This window comes from Stegostoma tigrinum, unplaced genomic scaffold (genome assembly GCF_030684315.1).
Source record: "Stegostoma tigrinum isolate sSteTig4 unplaced genomic scaffold, sSteTig4.hap1 scaffold_264, whole genome shotgun sequence".
NCBI lineage: Eukaryota > Metazoa > Chordata > Chondrichthyes > Orectolobiformes > Stegostomatidae > Stegostoma > Stegostoma tigrinum.
Genome location: NW_026728195.1, coordinates 249,205 through 275,621, shown reverse-complemented (window position 1 = coordinate 275,621; position 26,417 = coordinate 249,205). Strand labels below are relative to the sequence as shown.

At 48.9% G+C, this 26,417-nt stretch overlaps 1 long non-coding RNA gene across 1 annotated transcript in view; it reads left to right on the top strand.

Annotated features, from left to right (window-relative positions):
- Positions 1–913: 913 nt before the first annotated feature.
- Positions 914–26,417, top strand: part of LOC132208046 (uncharacterized) — a 138,004-nt gene continuing 112,500 nt past the window's right edge. Inside the window, exon 1 of the long non-coding RNA XR_009444160.1 lies at positions 914–1,065. This is a non-coding gene — a long non-coding RNA (uncharacterized LOC132208046). The remainder of the gene's footprint in view (positions 1,066–26,417) is intronic.

Sequence of the window (26,417 nt, the reverse complement as noted above, 5' to 3'; positions counted from 1 at the left end):
TTTAGTTCGAAGAGTGACTTCAAAATAGTTGCTTGCTTTTAAAATCTTGACCGTTTTTGCTGTCCAGTTGAATGAATTTAGCTTCATACTGCTTCAATAGGAATTAGTGTTTAATAGGAACATATTCGTGAAACTTACAGTTCCGTAAGTTTTAGCATAAACTGGTCCAGCCTTTCGGTGCTTGCAAAAAGGCTCACCTCTCCATTAATACCGAAGGAAAATTGGAGTTTAGAAGTAAGTTCACCCGTTGTCAGGGAATGAAATGTTAATGTTGACTCGAAAATAATTTTTAAAAAAGTCATATATTTGTGTAACACTGAACTCAAATTAAAATTTGGATATGCTAGTTTTACAGATGGTTGGATATTGAATTCATTTTAAATGAGGGTGAAGATCACTTTAAATCCAGCATATTTGTGAAGAAAAGAAATAGCATATCAAATAAAATTAACTGCATGACTCTTCATAGCCCTATATGTAGAATTTCATTCTGAACTATGAGACAGTTGTGACCCCATACTACCTCAGTGCTCATGGCAAGAGTAAGACTCCTGTTTGACGTGCTGTGCACTGCATGGAATGGCGGCAACATCAGATTCATTGATGCTTGAGAATCAAAAGAATATGACGATAAGATTTAAAATCAAAATCTCATTGAACACTTCAAGGAATGTATTACAGGAAGAGGGGGAAAGCATGTATGACTAATAGAAGGTGGTGGCGCAGATCACATAGACCTGTGTGCTAAAACTTCTGACAAATTTCACATTGAATGGAACAGTTTAAACAGGCTGGAGGAAGCAGACATGCCAGCCCAAACTTTTTGAATTTGAGCATTCTGTTCATAAACATCAGCAAAATTGTTGGAAACATGTTTATTCTTTCTCTTTTGTTGCACAGAACCATACGATTAGACTGTTTTGATGAGAAATTTAAAGATTACGTGTCCCATCCGTTTGACTCACAGTTTGGTACCATAGGTTGGTACGATCTTCGTTGGAGAAGGAAAAGGGATGTTCCAGATACAGAAAACCGTCAAACCATTTACAACAAAGTCCGTTTCTGGTTAGTATTAATTAATGCAGTTAACATTTTTAGCTCGACATGATTGCACAATGGAGTCAATAAGAAAATTCCATCTGATATTCCACATCAATTTTAAGTGGATATTAAAGCAGCTCATTTCTTTTTCACGCTGTATGCTGCTTTTAAGAATGGTTGTCTTATTGTCGAAATGTTTAGCTTTGACTCCATGGCTTCTTCCATTAGCTCACATTGAAACACATGTTTCTTCAGCCAAAAATGCACATTTACCCGGTGTAGCTTGACCAACCTTCCCCTGTGGTCGTTCCCCTGAAATCCCCTGCGGTAGCTCCCCTGAAAAACAACTATACCATTTTGGATACTGTTCCGGGGACGACTTCGCAGGGGTATGCAGTAGGGTGCAGGTCTCTGGCACAGAGTCTGTCCCTCTTGCACAGAAGGGGAGCGGGGATAGGAAGAGAGTGATAGTCATTGGGGACTCAATAGTTAGAGGGACTGATAGAAGATTTGCCGGGAACGAAAGAGACTCACGATTGGTGTGTTGCCGACCAGGTGCCAGGGTCTGTGATGTCTCGGATCGTGTGTTTAGGGTCCTGAGGGGAGAGGCTGACCAGCCCCAAGTCGTGATATACATAGCCACCAACGGCATAGGTAGAAAGAGGGATAGGGATGTCAGGCAGGATTTGAGGGAGCTAGGGTGGAAGCCGAGAGCTAGAACAAGCAGAGTGGTCATCTCTGGTTTGTCACCCGTACCACGTGATAGCGAGGCAAAGAACAGGGAGAGATTTCAGCTGAAGACGTGGCTGCAGGGATGGTGCAGGTGGGAGGGCTTCAGGTACATGGACAATTGGGGCTCGTTCTGGGGAAGGTGGGACCTGTACAAACAGGACGGTCTTCACTTGAATGAGAGGGGCACGAATATCCTGGGTGGGAAATTGGCTCGTGCCATTCGGTTGGATTTAAACTAGCTCAGAAGGGGGATGGGAAACTGAGGTGTAGTCCCAGTACACAGGAGGATGAGCGTAGGGAGGACATGGTCAGGACCTCACTGTCACAGGAGTGTGCTGGCAGACAGCAAGCTGGATTGAAGTGTGACGACTTTAATGCCGGGAGTATCCGGAATAATGTAGGTGAGGTTGCAGCTTGGATAGGTACCTGGGACTTCGATGTTGTGGCCATTTCGGAGGCATGGATAGAGGAGGGTCAGGAATGGATGTTGCAGGTTCTCGTGTTTAGATCTTTCATTAAGGTCTGGGAAGGTGGTAAAAGAGGGGGAGGTGTGGCTTTGTTGGTCAAGGACAGTATAACGGCGGCTGAAAGAACCTTTGAGGACTTGTCTACTGTGGTGGTATGGGCTGAGGTTGCCAAGGAAGGTTTGTCGACTGAGCCAGTGTGGGTGGAAGTTCGGAACAGCAAGGCAGCAGTCACCTCACTGGGGGTTTTCTACGGACCCCAAATAGCGGTTGGGAGATCGAAGAACTCATTGGCCGGCAGATTGTTGAAAAGTGCAAACGTATCAGGGTTGTTGTTATGGGTGACTTCAACTTTCCCAATATAGATTGAAACCTCCTGAGTGCAGATGGTTTGGATGGAGCCGTTTTTGTCAGGTGTGTTCAGGAGGGTTTCCTGACTCAGTATGTGGACAGGCCGAGGGGGGAGGCCATTTTGGATTTGGTGCTCGGCGATGAGCCAGGACAGGTGTCAGATCTCGTGGTGGGAGAACACTTTGGCGACAGTGACCGCAAGAGCCTCACATTTACCATAGCCATGGAAAGTGAAAGGAGCAGTTACCAGGGGAAGATATTTCACTGGGGTCAAGGAAACTATGATGCTATCAGACAGGAGTTGGGAAGTACAGATTGGGAGCAATTGTTCCACAGAAAGGGCGCAGCAGACATGTGGAGGCTGTTCAAGGAGCAGTTGTTGCGAGTGATGTATAAATTTGTTCCTCTGAGACAGATAAGAAGGGGTAAGATTCAGGAGCCTTGGATGACGGGTACAGAGGTGCTTCTTGTCAAAAAGAAAAGGCAGCGTACGTAAGGTGGAGGAAGTGAGGGTCTGGCACAGCTTTAGAGTATTACAGGCCTGCTCGGAAGGAGCTCAAAAGATATTGCCTGTCCAATTGTTACCTGTTACAACCTTTGCGTCCACGCTTGCTCATTCAATGGTGTCAAGATGCCAGCAGTGCATGTACCTTCTCCATCCCCTAATGCCGTCAGCTCACACAAGACATAGTCCTTACTTAAAATCTTCTGATCAACCAACGTTCATTGTAATGGACATTTTAGTTGTCTGTCATGAAACGAAAACTGATTCTGACTGGCATGACCTGCAGTGCAAATGAATATAATCTGCGAAACGAGATTCCTTATGGGCTTGCAGCCGCTACAAATAATTGCTTTTCAAAGACGTTGCATACATACATTTTTTTCTCCTGTCACCTTAGATTTTTTTTTGTTTATGCATGTTGTGTGGGTTTCCAGTCAGGCCCATAAACTCAGGTTGATGCAGTCACTGTTACAACACGGTATTGAAGGAGAATTTGTGATCTTTGGAGTTTCATTCCAGTGTCTGAAGGAGTGCACCATCAAGCCACTTCAGAGCACTACTGGCGACGAATTGTTGCAAGTTTTCAAGTGTTACCGATCGTCACATAAAATATGGCCTTTTTGTTGTTGCGCTATTCATCTTAACTGCACCATATCTAGTATTTCGGCTTGGAAACTATTTCAAGTTTTTTGATTTACTTATTCAAAATCATTTATGATTGTTGTCATGATATCTACACTATGTTATTTTGATTGGACATGGAGGATTGGATCTGTCTTAATGGAAATAATGTATGCGCTTATAAAACCCCTTCTGGGCAAGGTAGTTGCTCAGTGGTTAGACCTGCTCATGCACTGGGGAGCCAATTGAGATTCCAGTCTTGGGTAACTATCTGTGTGGAATTGACACGTCCTCCCCGCGTCTGCGAGGGGCTTCTGCCAGGTGCTGCAGTTTCCTCCCATTGTTCAAAGATGTGCAGGTCCTTATATGTGATTTGTGAAGCATTTCTTAAATGTTTCAATCCTGCCAGCATCCAGTGCCTTGGACAAAATAACTGGAGATGAATAAAAGATACTGTGCCTTTTGACACCATTTCCTGCTGGATTTTCATCAATCCTGCTTTATATCGGTGACAACTTCCATGACCTTTTTTGATGCTATGTCTGAATTGACAGTCTAGTTCCAAATATTTGTTGTGCAGTATTTCAAGGTCTCTGTTACAGCATACCCATGAATGTCCACTTCAAAAGATACTTCCATATCATAGAATCCCTACGGTGTGGAAACAAGCCTCTTTTGACCCAAGAAGTCCACGGCCACGCTCCAAAGAGCATCTCACCCTGACTCATCCCCCGACCCTTTCCTCAGTAACCGTACGTTTCCCATGACTAACACACCTAATCTACACATCCCGAAACACAATGGGCAAGTTTGGCATGGCCCATACACCGAGCCTGCACATCTTTGGACTGTGGGAGGAAACCAGAGCACCCAGCAGGAACCCATGCAGGCATGGGCAGAATGTACAAACTCCGCACAGAAAATCGTCCAACGGTGGGATCGAACCTGGGTCCCTGGCGCTGTGAGTCAGCAGTGCTAACCACTGAGCCACCGTGCTGCCCTTGGAGTTAGACAGAGCTTGCTTGTTCCTGGGTGGCCTCAAACTGCCAACCTCCACTTAGTGGCAAAAGTGCTGACCAACTGCACTCATCTTCACTGGTTTTTGCTTTGTATCATTGAATTCAATCCTTCAAACTCTATGATAAATATTTAAATTTCCATTGATATGTGAGGGTTGTTTTTAGTACGCAGTATTGGTTTATTATGTTTCATTGGTACATAATGAATATTGTATGTATATGCAAATGGGCAAGTTGGTAATGATGCAGTCCACAGACCTGGAGGATAATAACACTGTCCTTCAATCGCCCACGATGCCCTCTGCAAATTGGTAGAAAACAAAAATTTCTATAAAATTCATCTCTCCTCCCGTCAGTCGATCAAAATTAATTCAGGATTTTGTACAGGCCAATAAGCGTAAGATTACACGAGCCTAAACAAAACTACTGGCTCATATTAGTTCAGTAAAGTGAAAGGGCAACAATAGAGGCAGTAGGAACTGCAGATGCTGGAGAATCTGAGATAAGAAGGTGTAAAGCTGGATGAACACAGCAGGCCAAGCAGTATCATCCGGCTCTACACCTTGTTGTCTCAGATTCTCCAGCGCCAATTTTCTGAAGTAGGGTCTCGTTCCGAAACATCAGCTTTCTTGCTTCTCTGGTGCTGCTTGACCTGCTGTGATCATCCAGCTCTCCACCTTGGGCAACAATAGAGTATGTTTCAAGTCACTAGATATGTTACGTGGGTTTGTCTTCCTTAGGGTGGACAATGGGATGCAGTGACTGAGGACAATGGGATGCAGTGACTGAGGGCAATGGGATGCAGTGACTGAGGGCAATGGGATGCAGTGACTGAGGGCAATGGGATGCAGTGACTGAGGGCAATGGGATGCAGTGACTGAGGACAATGGGATGCAGTGACTGAGGACAATGGGATGCAGTGACTGAGGACAATGGGATGCAGTGACTGAGGGCAATGGGATGCAGTGACTGAGGGAAATGGGATGCAGTGACTGAGGGCAATGGGATGCAGTGACTGAGGTCAATGGGATGCAGTGACTGGGAATTGGGACGCTGTGGCTGAGTGAAATGGGACGCAGTGACTGATGGAAAGGAGATGCAGTGACTGATTGAAATGGGATTGCCGTGACTGTGGAAAGGAGAAGCAGTGACTGAGGAAATGGGACGCGGTGACGGATGGAAATGGGATGCTCTGACTGAGTGTCAAGTGAAGCTTTGAGTGAAATGGGATGCAGTGGCTGTGTGAAATGGGATGCAGTGGCTGTGTGAAATGGGATGTAGTGACTGGTGGAAATGAGATGCTCTGACTTAGGGAAAGGAAAGGCAGTGTCTGTGGGAAATGGGATGCTGCGACTGAGGGTGATGGGATGCAGTGACTGATGGAAATGGATGCAGTGACTGAGTGAAATGGGAGGCGGTGACTGAGTGAAATGCGATGCAGTGATTGAGGTACTGGGAAGGAGTGACTGAGTTAATAGGGATGCAGTGCCCGTGCGGGCTTGGGGTGCAGTGACTTAGGGAAATGGGATACAGTGCCTGAGTGAAATGTGACGCACTGACTGAGTGAAATCGGATGCAGTGACAGAGTGGAATGGGATGCAGTAACTGCGTGAAATGGGATGCAGTGAATGAGTGAAATGAGATGCAGTGTCTGATAGAAATGTGATGCAGTGACAGAGTGACATGAGCTGCAGTGACTGATGGAAATGGGATGCAGTGACTGAGCGACATGAGCTGCAGTGTCTGATGGAAATGTGACGCAGGAACTGAGGGAAATGGGATGCAGTGACTGAGGGACATGGGATGCAGTGACTGAGGGACATGGGATGCAGTGACTGAGGGACATGGGATGCAGTGACTGAGGGACATGGGATGCAGTGACTGAGGGAAAGGAGATGCAGTGACTGTGGGAAATGGCATACTGTGACTCAGGGTAATGGGATGCAGTGACTGAGGGGAATGGGATGCAGTGAGTGTGGGAAACTGAATACAGCGTCTGAGAGATACGGGAAACAGTGACTGAGGGAAATGTGATGCAGTGACTGAGGGAAATGTGATGCAGTGACTGAGGAAAATGTGATGCAGTGACTGAGGGAAATGGGATGCAGTGACTGAGGGGAATGGGATGCAGTGAGTCTGGGAAATTGAATGCAGCGTCTGAGAGATACGGGAAACAGTGACTGATGAAAATGGGATGCAGTGATTGAGTGAAATGTGATGCAGTGATTGAGTGAAATGTGATGCAGTGACTGAGTGAAATGTGATACAGTGACTGAGTGAAATGGGCTGCAGTGACTGTTGGAAATGGGATGCAGTGATTGAGTGAAATGGGATGCAGTGACTGAGTGAAATGAGATGCAGTGACTGAGGAAAATGGGATGCAGTCTGTGAGTGAAATGTGTTGCAGTGACTGAGTGAAATGCGATGCAGTGACTGAGTGAAATGCGATGCAGTGACTGTTGGAAATGGGATGCAGTGTCTGAGGGAAATGGGATGCAGTGACTGACGGAAATGGGATGCAGTCAGTGAGTGAAATGAGATGCAGTGACTGAATGAAGTGGGATGCAGTGACTGAGGACAATGGGATGCAGTGACTGAGGGACATGGGATGCAGTGACTGAGGGACATGGGATGCAGTGACTGAGGGACATGGGATGCAGTGACTGAGGGACATGGGATGCAGTGACTGAGGGACATGGGATGCAGTGACTGTGGGAAATGGCATACTGTGACTCAGGGTAATGGGATGCAGTGACTGAGGGGAATGGGATGCAGTGAGTGTGGGAAATTGAACACAGCGTCTGAGAGATACGGGAAACAGTGACTGATGGAAATGGGATGCAGTGAATGTGGGACATGGGATGCAGTGATTGAGTGAAATGTGATGCAGTGACTGAGTGAAATGCGATGCAGTGACTGAGTGAAATGCGATGCAGTGACTGAGGGAAATGGGATGCAGTGACTGAGGGAAATGGGATGCAGTGACTGAGGGAAATGAGATGCCAAGACTGAGTGAACTGGGATGCAGTGACTGATGGAAATGGTATGCAGTGACTGAGGGAAATGGGATGCGGTGACTGACGGAAATGGGATGCAGTGACTGAGGGACATGGGATGCACTGACTGAGGGATATGGGATGCACTGACTGAGGCACATGGGATGCAGTGACAGAGGTACAGGGAAGGAGTGACTGAGTTAATAGGGAATCAGTGCCCGAGCGGGCTTGGGGTGCAGTGACTGAGGGAAATGGGAGACAGTGCCTGACCGAAAAGGGACGCACTGACTGAGTGAAATGACATGCAGTGACTGTGGGACATGGGATGCAGTGACTGAGGGACATGGGATGCACTGACTGAGGGAAATGGGATGCAGTGACTGAGTGAAATGGGATGCAGTGACTGAGGGACGTGGGATGCAGTGAATGAGGGACGTGGGATGCAGTGACTGAGGGACATGGGATGCAGTGACTGAGGGAAATGAGATGCCAAGACTGAGTGAACTGGGATGCAGTGACTGATGGAAATGGTATGCAGTGACTGAGGGAAATGGGATGCGGTGACTGACGGAAATGGGATGCAGTGACTGAGGGACATGGGATGCACTGACTGAGGGATATGGGATGCACTGACTGAGGCACATGGGATGCAGTGACAGAGGTACTGGGAAGGAGTGACTGAGTTAATAGGGAATCAGTGCCCGAGCGGGCTTGGGGTGCAGTGACTGAGGGAAATGGGAGACAGTGCCTGACCGAAAAGGGGCGCACTGACTGAGTGAAATGACATGCAGTGACTGTGGGACATGGGATGCAGTGACTGAGGGACATGGGATGCACTGACTGAGGGAAATGGGATGCAGTGACTGAGTGAAATGGGATGCAGTGACTGAGGGACGTGGGATGCAGTGAATGAGGGACGTGGGATGCAGTGAATGAGGGACGTGGGATGCAGTGACTGAGGGACATGGGATGCAGTGACTGAGGGAAATGAGATGCCAAGACTGAGTGAACTGGGATGCAGTGACTGATGGAAATGGTATGCAGTGAATGAGGACAATGGGGTGCAGTGACTGAGGACAATGGGATGCAGTGACTGAGGGCAATGGGATGCAGTGACTGAGGGCAATGGGATGCAGTGACTGAGGACAATGGGATGCAGTGACTGAGGACAATGGGATGCAGTGACTGAGGGGAATGGGATGCAGTGACTGAGGGGAATGGGATGCAGTGACTGAGGGGAATGGGATGCAGTGACTGAGGGAAATGGGACGCAGTGACTGGGAATTGGGACGCAGTGACTGATGGAAAGGAGATGCAGTGAATGAGTGAAATGGGATTGCCGTGACTGTGGAAAGGAGATGCAGTGACTGAGGAAATGGGACGCGGTGACGGATGGAAATGGGATGCTCTGACTGAGTGTAAAGTGAAGCATTGAGTGAAATGGGATGCAGTGGCTGTGTGAAATGGGATGCAGTGGCTGTGTGAAATGGGATGCAGTGGCTGTGTGAAATGGGATGCAGTGACTGGTGGAAATGAGATGCACTGACTTAGGGAAAGGAAATGCAGTGTCTGTGGGAAATGGGATGCTGCGACTGAGGGTGATGGGATGCAGTGACTGACGGAAATGGATGCAGTGACTGAGTGAAATGGGATGCAGTGACTGAGTGAAATGCGATGCAGTGACTGAGGTACTGGGAAGGAGTGACTGAGTTAATAGTGAGGCAGTGCCCGTGCGGGCTTGGGGTGCAGTGACTTAGGGAAATGGGATACAGTGCCTGAGTGAAATGTGACGCACTGACTGAGTGAAATCGGATGCAGTGACTGAGTGGAATGGGATGCAGTGACTGAGTGGAATGGGATGCAGTGACTGCGTGAAATGGGATGCAGTGAATGAGTGAAAATAGATGCAGTGTCTGAGGGACATGGGATGCAGTGACTGAGGGAAATGGGATGCAGTGACTGAGGGACATGGGATGCAGTGACTGAGGGAAATGGGATGCAGTGACCGAGGGACATGGGATGCAGTGACTGAGGGAAATGGGATGCAGTGACTGAGGGACATGGGATGCAGTGACAGAGTGACATGAGCTGCAGTGTCTGATGGAAATGTGACGCAGTAACTGAGGGAAATGCGATGCAGTGACTGAGGTACTGGGTAGGAGTGACTGAGGGACATGGGATGCAGTGACTGAGGGACATGGGATGCAGTGACTGAGGGACATGGGATGCAGTGACTGAGGGACATGGGATGCAGTGACTGAGGGAAATGGGATGCAGTGACTGAGGGAAATGGGATGCAGTGACTGAGGGCAATGGGATGCAGTGACTGAGGGCAATGGGATGCAGTGACTGGGAACTGGGACGCTGTGGCTGAGTGAAATGGGACGCAGTGACTGATGGAAAGGAGATGCAGTGACTGATTGAAATGGGATTGCCGTGACTGTGGAAAGGAGAAGCAGTGACTGAGGAAATGGGACGCGGTGACGGATGGAAATGGGATGCTCTGACTGAGTGTCAAGTGAAGCTTTGAGTGAAATGGGATGCAGTGGCTGTGTGAAATGGGATGCAGTGGCTGTGTGAAATGGGATGCAGTGACTGGTGTAAATGAGATGCTCTGACTTAGGGAAAGGAAAGGCAGTGTCTGTGGGAAATGGGATGCTGCGACTGAGGGTGATGGGATGCAGTGACTGATGGAAATGGATGCAGTGACTGAGTGAAATGGGAGGCGGTGACTGAGTGAAATGCGATGCAGTGATTGAGGTACTGGGAAGGAGTGACTGAGTTAATAGGGATGCAGTGCCCGTGCGGGCTTGGGGTGCAGTGACTTAGGGAAATGGGATACAGTGCCTGAGTGAAATGTGACGCACTGACTGAGTGAAATCGGATGCAGTGACAGAGTGGAATGGGATGCAGTAACTGCGTGAAATGGGATGCAGTGAATGAGTGAAATGAGATGCAGTGTCTGATGGAAATGTGATGCAGTGACAGAGTGACATGAGCTGCAGTGACTGATGGAAATGGGATGCAGTGACTGAGCGACATGAGCTGCAGTGTCTGATGGAAATGTGACGCAGGAACTGAGGGACATGGGATGCAGTGACTGAGGGACATGGGATGCAGTGACTGAGGGACATGGGATGCAGTGACTGAGGGACATGGGATGCAGTGACTGAGGGACATGGGATGCAGTGACTGAGGGAAAGGAGATGCAGTGACTGTGGGAAATGGCATACTGTGACTCAGGGTAATGGGATGCAGTGACTGAGGGGAATGGGATGCAGTGAGTGTGGGAAACTGAATACAGCGTCTGAGAGATACGGGAAACAGTGACTGAGGGAAATGTGATGCAGTGACTGAGGGAAATGTGATGCAGTGACTGAGGAAAATGTGATGCAGTGACTGAGGGAAATGGGATGCAGTGACTGAGGGGAATGGGATGCAGTGAGTCTGGGAAATTGAATGCAGCGTCTGAGAGATACGGGAAACAGTGACTGATGAAAATGGGATGCAGTGATTGAGTGAAATGTGATGCAGTGATTGAGTGAAATGTGATGCAGTGACTGAGTGAAATGTGATACAGTGACTGAGTGAAATGGGCTGCAGTGACTGTTGGAAATGGGATGCAGTGATTGAGTGAAATGGGATGCAGTGACTGAGTGAAATGAGATGCAGTGACTGAGGAAAATGGGATGCAGTCTGTGAGTGAAATGTGTTGCAGTGACTGAGTGAAAGGGGATGCAGTGACTGAGTGAAATGCGATGCAGTGACTGTTGGAAATGGGATGCAGTGTCTGAGGGAAATGGGATGCAGTGACTGACGGAAATGGGATGCAGTCAGTGAGTGAAATGAGATGCAGTGACTGAATGAAGTGGGATGCAGTGACTGAGGACAATGGGATGCAGTGACTGAGGGACATGGGATGCAGTGACTGAGGGACATGGGATGCAGTGACTGAGGGACATGGGATGCAGTGACTGTGGGAAATGGCATACTGTGACTGAGGGTAATGGGATGCAGTGACTGAGGGGAATGGGATGCAGTGAGTGTGGGAAATTGAACACAGCGTCTGAGAGATACGGGAAACAGTGACTGATGGAAATGGGATGCAGTGAATGTGGGACATGGGATGCAGTGATTGAGTGAAATGTGATGCAGTGACTGAGTGAAATGTGATGCAGTGACTGAGTGAAATGCGATGCAGTGACTGAGGGAAATGGGATGCAGTGACTGAGGGAAATGGGATGCAGTGACTGAGGGAAATGGGATGCAGTGACTGAGGGAAATGAGATGCCAAGACTGAGTGAACTGGGATGCAGTGACTGATGGAAATGGTATGCGGTGACTGAGGGAAATGGGATGCGGTGACTGACGGAAATGGGATGCAGTGACTGAGGGACATGGGATGCACTGACTGAGGGATATGGGATGCACTGACTGAGGCACATGGGATGCAGTGACAGAGGTACAGGGAAGGAGTGACTGAGTTAATAGGGAATCAGTGCCCGAGCGGGCTTGGGGTGCAGTGACTGAGGGAAATGGGAGACAGTGCCTGACCGAAAAGGGACGCACTGACTGAGTGAAATGACATGCAGTGACTGTGGGACATGGGATGCAGTGACTGAGGGACATGGGATGCACTGACTGAGGGACATGGGATGCACTGACTGAGGGAAATGGGATGCAGTGACTGAGTGAAATGGGATGCAGTGACTGAGGGACGTGGGATGCAGTGAATGAGGGACGTGGGATGCAGTGACTGAGGGACATGGGATGCAGTGACTGAGGGAAATGAGATGCCAAGACTGAGTGAACTGGGATGCAGTGACTGATGGAAATGGTATGCAGTGACTGAGGGAAATGGGATGCGGTGACTGACGGAAATGGGATGCAGTGACTGAGGGACATGGGATGCACTGACTGAGGGATATGGGATGCACTGACTGAGGCACATGGGATGCAGTGACAGAGGTACTGGGAAGGAGTGACTGAGTTAATAGGGAATCAGTGCCCGAGCGGGCTTGGGGTGCAGTGACTGAGGGAAATGGGAGACAGTGCCTGACCGAAAAGGGACGCACTGACTGAGTGAAATGACATGCAGTGACTGTGGGACATGGGATGCAGTGACTGAGGGACATGGGATGCACTGACTGAGGGAAATGGGATGCAGTGACTGAGTGAAATGGGATGCAGTGACTGAGGGACGTGGGATGCAGTGAATGAGGGACGTGGGATGCAGTGACTGAGGGACATGGGATGCAGTGACTGAGGGAAATGGGATGCAGTAACTGAGGGTAATGGGATGCAGTGACTGAGTGAAATGGGATGCAGTGACTGAGTGAAATGGGATGCAGTGACTGAGGACAATGGGATGCAGTGACTGTGGGCAATGGGATGCAGTGACTGAGGACAATGGGATGCAGTGACTGAGGACAATGGGATGCAGTGACGGAGGACAATGGGATGCAGTGACGGAGGACAATGGGATGCAGTGACGGAGGACAATGGGATGCAGTGACTGAGGACAATGGGATGCAGTGACTGAGGACAATGGGATGCAGTGACTGAGGGGAATGGGATGCAGTGACTGAGGGGAATGGGATGCAGTGACTGAGGGAAATGTGATGCACTGACTGAGGGAAATGGGACGCAGTGACTGGGAATTGGGACGCAGTGAATGAGTGAAATGGGATTGCCGTGACTGTGGAAAGGAGATGCAGTGACTGAGGAAATGGGACGCGGTGACGGATGGAAATGGGATGCTCTGACTGAGTGTAAAGTGAAGCATTGAGTGAAATGGGATGCAGTGGCTGTGTGAAATGGGATGCAGTGGCTGTGTGAAATGGGATGCAGTGGCTGTGTGAAATGGGATGCAGTGGCTGTGTGAAATGGGATGCAGTGGCTGTGTGAAATGGGATGCAGTGACTGGTGGAAATGAGATGCACTGACTTAGGGAAAGGAAATGCAGTGTCTGTGGGAAATGGGATGCTGCGACTGAGGGTGATGGGATGCAGTGACTGACGGAAATGGATGCAGTGACTGAGTGAAATGGGATGCAGTGACTGAGTGAAATGCGATGCAGTGACTGAGGTACTGGGAAGGAGTGACTGAGTTAATAGTGAGGCAGTGCCCGTGCGGGCTTGGGGTGCAGTGACTTAGGGAAATGGGATACAGTGCCTGAGTGAAATGTGACGCACTGACTGAGTGAAATCGGATGCAGTGACTGAGTGGAATGGGATGCAGTGACTGAGTGGAATGGGATGCAGTGACTGCGTGAAATGGGATGCAGTGAATGAGTGAAAATAGATGCAGTGTCTGAGGGACATGGGATGCAGTGACTGAGGGACATGGGATGCAGTGACTGAGGGACATGGGATGCAGTGACTGAGGGAAATGGGATGCAGTGACTGAGGGACATGGGATGCAGTGACTGAGGGAAATGGGATGCAGTGACTGAGGGACATGGGATGCAGTGACAGAGTGACATGAGCTGCAGTGTCTGATGGAAATGTGACGCAGTAACTGAGGAAAATGCGATGCAGTGACTGAGGTACTGGGTAGGAGTGACTGAGGGACATGGGATGCAGTGACTGAGGGACATGGGATGCAGTGACTGAGGGAAATGGGATGCAGTGACTGAGGGACGTGGGGTGCAGTGACAGAGGGAAAGGAGATGCAGTGACTGTGGGAAATGGCATACTGTGACTCAGGGTAATGGGATGCAGTGACTGAGGGGAATGGGACGCAGTGAGTGTGGGACATGGGATGCAGTGATTGAGTGAAATGTGATGCAGTGACTGAGTGAAATGTGATGCAGTAACTGAGTGAAATGAGATGCAGTGACTGAGGGAAATGGGATGCAGTCAGTGAGTGAAATGTGTTGCAGTCACTGAGTGAAATGTGTTGCAGTCACTGAGTGAAATGTGTTGCAGTCACTGAGTGAAAGGGGATGCAGTGACTGAGTGAAATGCGATGCAGTGACTGAGTGAAATGCGATGCAGTGACTGTTGGAAATGGGATGCAGTGACTGAGGGAAATGGGATGCAGTGACTGACGGAAATGGGATGCAGTCAGTGAGTGAAATGTGTTGCAGTGACTGAGTGAAATGGGATGCAGTGACTGAGTGAAATGGGATGCAGTGACTGAGGACAATGGGATGCAGTGACTGAGGGACATGGGATGCAGTGACTGAGGGAAATGGGATGCAGTGACTGAGGGACATGGGATGCAGTGACTGAGGGGAATGCATGCAGTGAGTGTGGGAAATTGAATACAGCGTCTGAGAGATAGGGGAAACAGTGGCTGATGGAAATGGGATGCAGTGAATGTGGGACATGGGATGCAGTGATTGAGTGAAATGCGATGCAGTGACTGAGTGAAATGCGATGCAGTGACTGAGGGAAACGGGCTGCAGTGACTGAGGGAAATGGGATGCAGTGACTGAGGGAAATGGGATGCCAAGACTGATGGAAATGGGATGCAGTGACTGATGGAAATGGGATGCAGTGACTGAGGGAAATGGGATGCAGTGACTGAGGGAAATGGGATGCAGTGTCTGTTTGAAATGGGATCCTGCGACTGAAGTTAATGGGATGCAGTGACTGAGTGAAATGCGATGCAGTGACTGAGGGAAACGGGCTGCAGTGACTGAGGGAAATGGGATGCAGTGACTGAGGGAAATGGGATGCCAAGACTGATGGAAATGGGATGCAGTGACTGATGGAAATGGGATGCAGTGACTGATGGAAATGCGATGCAGTGACTGAGGGAAATGGGATGCAGTGACTGAGGGAAATGGGATGCAGTGTCTGTTTGAAATGGGATCCTGCGACTGAAGTTAATGGGATGCAGTGACTGAGTGAAATGGGATGCAGTGACTGAGGGTAATGGGTTGCAGTCACTGAGTGAAATGGGATGCTGTGACACTGTGGAATGGGATGCAGTGACTCAGTGGAATGTGAAGCATTGACTGAGGGAAAGGAGATGCAGTGAATGTGGGAAATGGGATGCTCTGGCTGAGGGTAATGTGATGCAGTGACTGAGGGTAACGCGATGCAGTGACTGTGGTTAATGGAATGCAGTGAATGAGGGATAGGAGATGCAATGACTGAGGGAAATGGGATGCAATGACTGAGGGAAATGGGATGCAGTGACTGAGGACAATGGGATGCAGTGACTGAGTGAACTGTGATTCAGTCACTGAGTGAACTATGATTCAGTCACTGAGTGAACTGTGATGCAGTGGCTGAGTGGAATGGGATGCAGTGACTGAGTGAAATGAGATGCAGTGACTGAGTGAAATGAGATGCAGTGACTGAGTGAAATGAGATGCAGTGACTGAGGGACATGGGATGCAGTGACTGAGGGACATGGGATGCAGTGACAGAGGTACTGGGAAGGAGTGACTGAGTTAATAGGGAATCAGTGCCCGAGCGGGCTTGGGGTGCAGTGACTGAGGGAAATGCGAGACAGTGCCTGACCGAAAAGGGACGCACTGACTGAGTGAAATGGGATGCAGTGACTGAGGGACATGGGATGCAGTGACTGAGGGAAATGGGATGCAGTGACTGAGTGAAATGGGATGCCGAGACTGAGTGAACTGGGATGCAGTGACTGAAGGAAATGGTATGCAGTGTCTGTTGGAAATGGGATCCTGCGACTGAAGGTAATGGGATGCAGTGACTGAGGGTAATGGGATGCAGTGACTGAGGGTAATGGGATGCAGTGACTGAGGGTAATGGGATGCAGTGACTGAGTGAAATGGGATGCAGTGACTGATTGAAATGTGATGCAGTGACTGAGGGTAATGGGATGCAGTGACTGAGTGAAATGGGATGCAGTGACTGAGGACAATGGGAATCAGTGACTGAGGGGAATGTGATGCAGTGACTGAGGGAAATGGGATGCAGTGACTGGGAATTGGGACGCAGTGACTGAGTGAAATGGGACGCAGTGACTGAGTGAAATGGGACGCAGTGACTGATGGAAAGGAGATGCAGTGACTGATTGAAATGGGATGCAGTGACTGAGTGAAATGGGATTGCCGTGACTGTGGAAAGGAGAAGCAGTGACTGAGGAAATGGGACGCGGTGACGGATGGAAATGGGATGCTCTGACTGAGTGTAAAGTGAAGCTTTGAGTGAAATGGGATGCCGTGGCTGTGTGAAATGGGATGCAGTGGCTGTGTGAAATGGGATGCAGTGACTGGTGGAAATGAGATGCACTGACTTAGGGAAAGGAAATGCAGTGTCTGTGGGAAATGGGATGCTGCGACTGAGGGTGATGGGATGTAGTGACTGAGTGAAATGCGATGCAGTGACTGAGGTACTGGGAAGGAGTGACTGAGTTAATAGGGATGCAGTGCCCGTGCGGGCTTGGGGTGCAGTGACTTCGGGAAATGGGATATAGTGCCTGAGTGAAATGTGACGCACTGACTGAGTGAAATCGGATGCAGTGACTGAGTGGAATGGGATGCAGTGACTGTGGGACGTGGGATGCAGTGACTGTGGGACGTGGGATGCAGTGACTGAGGGAAATGGGATGCAGTGACTGAGGGAAATGGGATGCAGTGACTGAGGGAAATGGGATGCAGTGACCGAGTGAAATGAGATGCAGTGACTGAGCAAAATGGGATGCACTATTTTTGTGAAGTAGGATGCAATCACTGATTGAAATGAGATGCAGAGACTGTGGGAAAGGAGATGCTGTGACGATGGGAAATGGGATGCAGTGACTGTGTGAAATGGGATGCAGTGACTCAGTGACATGTGATTCCGTCACTGAGTGAAATGTGATTCCGTCACTGAGTGAAATATGAATCACTCACTGAGTGTACTGTGATTCAGTCACTGACTGAACTGTGATGCAGTCACTGAGTGAACTGTGATGCAGTCACTGAGTGAAATGGCATGCAGTGGCTGAGGGAAATGTGATGCAGTGACTGAGTGAAATGGGATGCAGTGACTGAGGGAAATGGGATGCAGTGACAGAGTGACATGAGCTGCAGTGTCTGATGGAAATGTGATGCAGTACCTGAGGGAAATGGGATGCAGTGACTGAGGTAGTGGGAATGAGTGACTGAGTTCATGGGGATGCAGTGCCCGAGCGGACTTGGGGTGCAGTGAGTGAGGGAGATGGGATACAGTGCCTTAGTGAAATGAGATGCAGTGACTGAGGGAAATGGGATGCAGTGACTGAGTGAAATGGGATGCAGTGACTGAGTGACATGGGATGCAGTGACTGAGTGACATGGGAAGCACTGACTGAGTGAAATGCGATGCAGAGACTGAAGGAAAGGAGATGCTCTGACTATGGGAAATGGGATGCAGTGAGTGTGGGAAATTGAATGCAGCGCCTGTGAGATACGGGAAACAGTGACTGATGGAAATGGAATGCAGTGACTGTGGTGAAGGTGATGCAGTGACTGAGTGAAATGGGATGCAGTGACTGTGTGAAATGTGATGCAGTGTCTGAGTGAAATGTGATGCAGTGACTGAGTCAAATGGGATGGAGTGACTGAGGGACATGAGATGCAGTGACTGAGTGAAATGGGATGCTTTGACTGAGGGAAATGGGACGCTTTGACTGAGGGAATTGGGACGCTTTGACTGAGGGAAATGGGATGCAGTGCCTGAGTGAAATGGGATGCAGTGCCTGAGTGAAATGGGATGCAGTGACTGAGTGAAATGGGATGCAGTGACTGAGTGAAATGGGATGCAATCACTGAGTGAAATGTGTTGCAGTCACTGAGTGAAATGGGATGCATTGCTGATTGAAATGGGCTGCAGTGACTGAGAGAAATGGGCTGCAGTCACTGAGTGAAATGTGTTGCAGTCACTGAGTGAAATGTGTTGCAGTCACTGAGTGAAATGGGATGCAATCACTGAGTGAAATGTGTTGCAGTCACTGAGTGAAATGGGATGCATTACTGATTGAAATGGGCTGCAGTGACTGAGAGAAATGGCCTGCAGTGACTGAGAGAAATGGGTTGCAGTGACTGAGTGAAATCTGTTGTAGTCACTGAGTGAAATGTGATGCATCACTGAGTTGAATGGGATGCAGTGACTGAGGGATATGAGATGCAGTCACTGAGTGAAATGTGTTGCAGTCACTGAGTGAAATGTGATGCATCACTGAGTGGAATGGGCTGCAGTGACTGAGGGATATGAGATGCAGGGACTGAGGGAAAAGGGATTCAGTATTTTTGGGAAGTAGGATGCAATCACTGAGTGAAATGCGATCCAGAGACTGTGGGAAAGGAGATGCTGTGACTGTGGGAAATGGGATGCAGTGAGTGTGGGAAATTGAATGCAGCGTGTGTGAGATACGGGGAACAGTGAGTGATGAAAATGGGATGCAGTGACTATGGTGAAGGAGATGCAGTGATTGAGTGAAAAGGGATGCAGTGACAGAGTGAAATGGGATGCAGTGTCTGCGTGAAATGCAGTGCAGTGACTGCGTGAAATGCGGTGCAGTGACTGCGTGAAATGGGATGCAGTGACTGCTTCAAATGGGATGCATCACTGAGTGAAATGGGATGCAGTGACTGAGTGAAATGGGATGCAGTGTCTGCGGGAAATGGGATGTAGTGACTGAGTGAAATGGGATGCATCACTGAGTGAAATGGGATGCATCACTGAGTGTAATGGGAAGCCGTCTCTGAGTGAAATGGGATGCATCACTGAGTGAAATGGGATGCAGTGACTTAGGGAAATGGGATGAAGTGTCTGAGTGAAATGTGATGCAGTGACTAAGTGAAATGGGATGCAGTCTCTGAGTGAAATGGGATGCAGTCTCTGAGTGAAATGGGATGCAGTGGCTGAGGGAAATGTGATGCAGTGACTGAGTGAAATGGGATGCAGTGACTGTGGGAAATGTGATGCAGTGACTGAGTGAAATGGGATGCAGTGACTGAGGGAAATGGGATGCAGTGACTGAGTGAAATGGGATGCAGTGACTGACTGAAATGGGATGCAGTGACTGAGGGACGTGGGATGCAGTGAATGAGGGACGTCGGATGCAGTGACTGAGTGAAATGGGATTGCCGTGACTGTGGAAAGGAGATGCAGTGACTGAGGAAATGGGATGCAGTGACTGAGGGAAATGGGAAGCAGTGACTGAGGGAAATGGGATGCAGTGACCGAGCGAAATGGGATGCAGTGACTGAGTGAAATGGGATGCAGTGACTGAGCGAAATGTGTTGCAGTCACTGAGTGAAATTGGACGCATCACTGAGTGAAATGGGACGCAGTGACTGAGGGAAATGGGATGCAGTGACTGAGTGAAATGACATGCAGTGACTGAGTGAAATGAGATGCCTTGCTTGATGGAAATATGATGCAGTAATTGGACGGAAATGAGATGCAGTGACAGAGTGAAATGGGATGCAGTGACTGCGGGACATGGGATGCAGTGACTGAGGGACATGGGATGCAGTTACTGAGGGAAATGGGATGCAGTGACTGAGTGAAATGAGATGCAGTGACTGAGGGACGTGGGATGCAGTGAATGAGGGACGTCGGATGCAGTGACTGAGTGAAATGGGATTGCCGTGACTGTGGAAAGGAGATGCAGTGACTGAGGAAATGGGATGCAGTGACTGAGGGAAATGGGAAGCAGTGACTGAGGGAAATGGGATGCAGTGACCGAGCGAAATGGGATGCAGTATTTTTGGGAAGTAGGATGCAATCACTGATTGAAATGAGATGCAGAGACTGTGGGAAAGGAGTTGCTGAGTCTATGGGAAATGGGATACAGTGAGTGTCGGAAATTGAATGCAGCGTCTGTGTGATACGGGAACCAGTGACTGATGGAAATGGGATGCAGTGACTGTGGTGAAGGAGATGCAGTGATGGAGTGAACTGGGATGCAGTGACTGAGTGAAATGTGATGCAGTGACTGAGTGAAATGGGATGCAGTGACTGCGTGAAATGCGATGCAGTGACTGCGTGAAATGCGATGCAGTGACTGCTTCAAATGGGATGCAGTGACTGAGTGAAATGGGATGCAGTCACTGAGTGAAATGGGATGCATTACTGATTGAAATGGGCTGCAGTGACTGAGAGAAATGGGCTGCAGTCACTGAGTGAAATGTGATGCAGTCACTGAGTGAAATGGGATGCATTACTGATTGAAATGGGCTGCAGTGACTGAGTGAAATGGGACGCAATGACTGAGGGAAATGGGACGCTTTGACTGAGGGAAATGGGACGCTTTGACTGAGGGAATTGGGACGCTTTGACTGAGGGAAATGGGATGCAGTGCCTGAGTGAAATGGGATGCAGTGCCTGAGTGAAATGGGATGCAGTGACTGAGTGAAATGGGCTGCAGTGACTGAGTGAAATGTGTTGCAGTCACTGAGTGAAATGGGATGCAGTCACTGAGTGAAATGTGTTGTAGTCACTGAGTGAAATGGGATGCATTACTGATTGAAATGGGCTGCAGTGACTGAGAGAAATGGGCTGCAGTGACTGAGAGAAATGGGCTGCAGTGATTGAGAGAAATGGGCTGCAGTCACTGAGTGAAATCTGTTGTAGTCACTGAGTGAAATGTGATGCATCACTGAGTTGAATGGGATGCAGTGACTGATGGATATGAGATGCAGGGACTGAGTGAAATGAAATGTAGTCACTGAGTGAAATGTGTTGCAGTCACTGAGTGAAATGTGTTGCAGTCACTGAGTGAAATGTGTTGCAGTCACTGAGTGAAATGTGATGCATCACTGAGTGGAATGGGATGCAGTGACTGAGGGATATGAGATGCAGGGACTGAGTGAAATGAGATGCAGTGACATGAGGGAAAAGGGATTCAGTATTTTTGGGAAGTAGGATGCAATCACTGAGTGAAATGCGATCCAGAGACTGTGGGAAAGGAGATGCTGTGACTGTGGGAAATGGGATGCAGTGAGTGTGGGAAATTGAATGCAGCGTGTGTGAGATACGGGGAACAGTGAGTGATGAAAATGGGATGCAGTGACTATGGTGAAGGAGATGCAGTGATTGAGTGAAATGGGATGCAGTGACTGCGTGAAATGCGGTGCAGTGACTGCGTGAAATGCGGTGCAGTGACTGCGTGAAGTGGGATGCAGTGACTGCTTCAAATGGGATGCATCACTGAGTGAAATGGGATGCAGTGACTGAGTGAAATGGGATTCAGTGACTGATTGAAATGGGATGAAGTGACTGAGTGAAATGTGATGCAGTGACTGAGTGAAATGCAATGCAGTGACTGAGTGAAATGCGATGCAGTGACTGAGTGAAATGCGATGCAGTGAATGAGTGAAATGAGATGCACTGACTGATGGAAATTGGATGCAGTGACAGAGTGACGTGAGCTGCAGTGACTGAGTGAAATGAGATGCATTGTTTGATGGAAATATGATGCAGTAACTGACGGAAATGAGATGCAGTGACCAAGGGAAATGGGATGCAGTGACCGAGTGAAATGAGATGCAGTGACCGAGCGAAATGGGATGCAGTATTTTTGGGAAGTAGGATGCAATCACTGATTGAAATGAGATGCAGAGACTGTGGGAAAGGAGTTGCTGAGTCTATGGGAAATGGGATACAGTGAGTGTCGGAAATTGAATGCAGCGTCTGTGTGATACGGGAACCAGTGACTGATGGAAATGGGATGCTGTGACTGTGGTGAAGGAGATGCAGTGATGGAGTGAACTGGGATGCAGTGACTGCGTGAAATGGGATGCAGTGACTGCGTGAAATGTGATGCAGTGACTGCGTGAAATGCGATGCAGTGACTGCGTGAAATGGGATGCAGTGACTGCTTCAAATGGGATGCAGTGACTGAGTGAAATGGGATGCAGTGTCTGCGGGAAATGGGATGCAGTCACTGAGTGAAATCTGTTGTAGTCACTGAGTGAAATGTGATGCACCACTGAGTTGAATGGGATGCAGTGACTGAGGGATATGAGATGCAGGGACTGAGTGAAATGAGATGCAGTCACTGAGGTAAAAGGGATTCAGTATTTTTGGGAAGTAGGATGCAATCACTGAGTGAAATGCGATCCAGAGACTGTGGGAAAGGAGATGCTGTGACTGTGGGAAATGGGATGCAGTGTGTGTGGGAAATTGAATGCAGTGTCTGTGAGATACGGGAACCAGTGACTGATGGAAATGGGATGCTGTGACTGTGGAGAAGGAGATGCAGTGATGGAGTGAATTGGGATGCAGTGACTGAGTGAAATGTGATGCAGTGACTGAGTGAAATGTGATGCAGTGACTGAGTGAAATGGGATGCAGTGACTGCGTGAAATGGGATGCAGTGACTGCGTGAAATGGGATGCAGTGACTGCGTGAAATGGGACGCAGTGACGAAGTGAAATGTGATTCAGTCACTGAGTGAAATGTGATTCCGTCACTGAGTGAAATATGATGCACTCACTGAGTGTACTGTGATTCAGTCACTGAGTGAACTGTGATGCAGTCACTGAGTGAAATTGGATGCAATGGCTGAGTGAAATGAGATGCAGTGACTGAGTGAAATGGGATGCAGTGACTGAGTGAAATGGGATGCAGTGACTGAGGGACATGGGATGCAGTGACTGAGGGACATGGGATGCCGTGACTGAGGGAAATGGGATGCCGTGACTGAGGGAAATGGGATGCAGTGAATGAGGGACATGGGATGCAGTGACACACGGACATGGGATGCAGTGACACATGGACATGGGATGCAGTGACCTGAGGGAATTGGGATACAGTGACTGAGTGAAATGAGATGCATTGTTTGATGGAAATATGATGCAGTAACTGACGGAAATGAGATGCAGTGACTGAGGGAAATGGGATGCAGTGACTGAGTGAAATGGGATGCAGTGACCGAGTGAAATGAGATGCAGTGACTGAGCAAAATGGGATGCACTATTTTTGGGAAGGAGGATGCAATCACTGATTGAAATGAGATGCAGAGACTGTGGGAAAGGAGATGCTGTGACGGTGGGAAATGGGATGCAGTGACTGTGTGAAATGGGCTGCAGTGACTCAGTGAAATGTGATTCAGTCACTGAGTGAAATGTGATTCCGTCACTGAGTGAAATATGATGCACTCACTGAGTGTACTGTGATTCAGTCACTGAGTGAACTGTGATGCAGTCACTGAGTGAAATGGGATGCAGTGGCTGAGGGAAATGGGATGCAGTGACTGAGGGAAATGTGATGCAGTGACTGAGCGAAATGGGATGCAGTGACTGAGGGAAATGGGATGCACTGACAGAGTGACATGAGCTGCAGTGTCTGATGGAAATGTGATGCAGTACCTGAGGGAAATGGGATGCAGTTACTGAGGAAGTGGGAATGAGTGACTGAGTTCATGGGGATGCAGTGCCCGAGCGGACTTGGGGTGCAGTGAGTGATGGAGATGGGATACAGTGCCTTAGTGAAATGGGATGCAGTGACTGAGGGAAATGGGATGCAGTGACTGAGTGACATGGGAAGCACTGACTGAGTGAAATGGGATGCAGTGACTGAGTGAAATGGGATGCAGTGACTGAGTGAAATGGGATGCAGTGACTGAGTGAAATGGGATGCAGTGACTGAGTGAAATGGGATGCAGTGACTGAGTGAAATGGGATGCAGTCACTGAGCGAAATTGGACGCATCACTGAGTGAAATGGGATGCAGTGACTGAGGGAAATGGGATGCAGTGACTGAGTGAAATGACATGCAGTGACTGAGTGAAATGAGATGCCTTGCTTGATGGAAATATGATGCAGTAATTGGACGGAAATGAGATGCAGTGACAGAGTGAAATGGGATGCAGTGACTGCGGGACATGGGATGCAGTGACTGAGGGACATGGGATGCAGTTACTGAGGGAAATGGGATGCAGTGACTGAGCGAAATGAGATGCAGTGTCTGAGGGACATGTGATGCAGTGACTGAGGGACATGGGATGCAGTGACACACGGACATGGGATGCACTGTCGCACGGACATGGGATGCAGTGACTGAGAGAATTGGGATGCAATGACTGAGGGAAATGGGATGCAGTGACCGAGTGAAATGAGATGCTGTGACTGAGGGAAATGGGATGCAGTGACTGCGTGAAATGGGATGCAGTGAATTAGTGAAATGAGATGTAGTGACTGATGGAAATGTGATGCAGTTACTGTGGGACATGGGATGCAGTGACTGAGTGAATAGTGATGCTGTGCCCGAGCAGGCTTGGGGTGCAGTGACTGAGGGAAATGGGATACAGTGCCTGAGTGCAATGTGATGCAGTAATTGAGGGAAATAGGATGCAGTGACTGAGGTACTGGGAAGGAGTGACTGAGGGAAATGGGATGCAGTGACTGACGGAAATGGGATGCAGTGACTGAGGGAAAGGAGATGCTGTCACGATGGGAATTGTGGATGCAGTGAGTGTGGGAAATTGAATGCAGCGTCTGTGAGATACGGGAAACAGTGACTGATCGAAATTGGACGCAGTGTCTGTGGGGAAGGAGATGCAGTCATTGAGTGAAATGGGATGCAGTGACTGAGTAAAATACGATGCAGTGACTGAGTGAAATGTGATGCAGTGACTGCTTGAAATGGGATGCTGTGACTGTGGCGAAGGAGATGCAGTGACTGAGTGAAATGGGATGCAGTGACTGAGTTAAATGGGATGCAGTGACTGAGGGAAATGGGATGCAGTGACAGAGTGACATGAGCTGCAGTATCTGATGGAAATGTGATGCAGAACCTGAGGGAAATGGGATTCAGTGACTGAGGTAACGGGAAGGAGTGACTGAGTTCATCGGGGTGCAATGCCCGAGCGGACTAGGGGTGCAGTGAGTGACGGAAATGGGATACAGTGCCTGAGCGAAATGGGACGCACTGACTGAGTGAAATGGGATGCAGTGACTGAGGGACATGGGATGCATTGACTGAGGGAAATGGGATGCAGTGACGGTGGGAAATGGGATGCAGTGACTGAGTGAAATGAGATGCAATGACTGAGGGAACGGAGTCGCTGTGATTCTGGGAAATGGGATGCAGTGAGTGTCGGAAATTGAATGCAGCGCCTGTGAGATACGGGAAACTGTGACTGATGGAAATGGGATGCAGTGACTATGGTGAAGGAGATCCAGTGACTGAGTGAAATGTGATGCAGTGACTGAGGGAAATGTGATGCAGTGACTGAGTGAAATGGGATGCAGTGACTGAGGGAAATGGGATGCAGTGACCGAGTGAAATGAGATTCAGTGACTGAGGGAAATGGGATGCAGTGACTTAAGGAAAGGAAATGCAGTGTCTGTGGGAAATGGGATGCTGCGACTGAGGGAAATGGGATGGAGTGACTGACGGAAATGGGATGCAGTGACTGAGCGAAATGGGTTGCAGTGACTGAGTGAAATGGGTTGCAGTGACTGAGTGAAATGGGATGCAGTGACTGAGTGAAATGGGAAGCAGTGACTGAGTGAAATGGGATGCACTGACTGAGGGAAATGGGATGCAGTGACTGAGTGAAATGAGATGCATTGTTTGATGGAAATATGATGCAGTAACTGACGGAAATGGGATGCAGTGACTGAGGGAAATGGGATGCAGTGACTGAGGGAAATGGGATGCAGTGACCAAGTGAAATGAGATGCAGTGACTGAGCGAAATCGGATGCAGTATTTGTGGGAAGTAGGATGCAATCACTGATTGAAGTGAGATGCAGAGTCTGAGGGAAGGGAGATGCTGTGTCT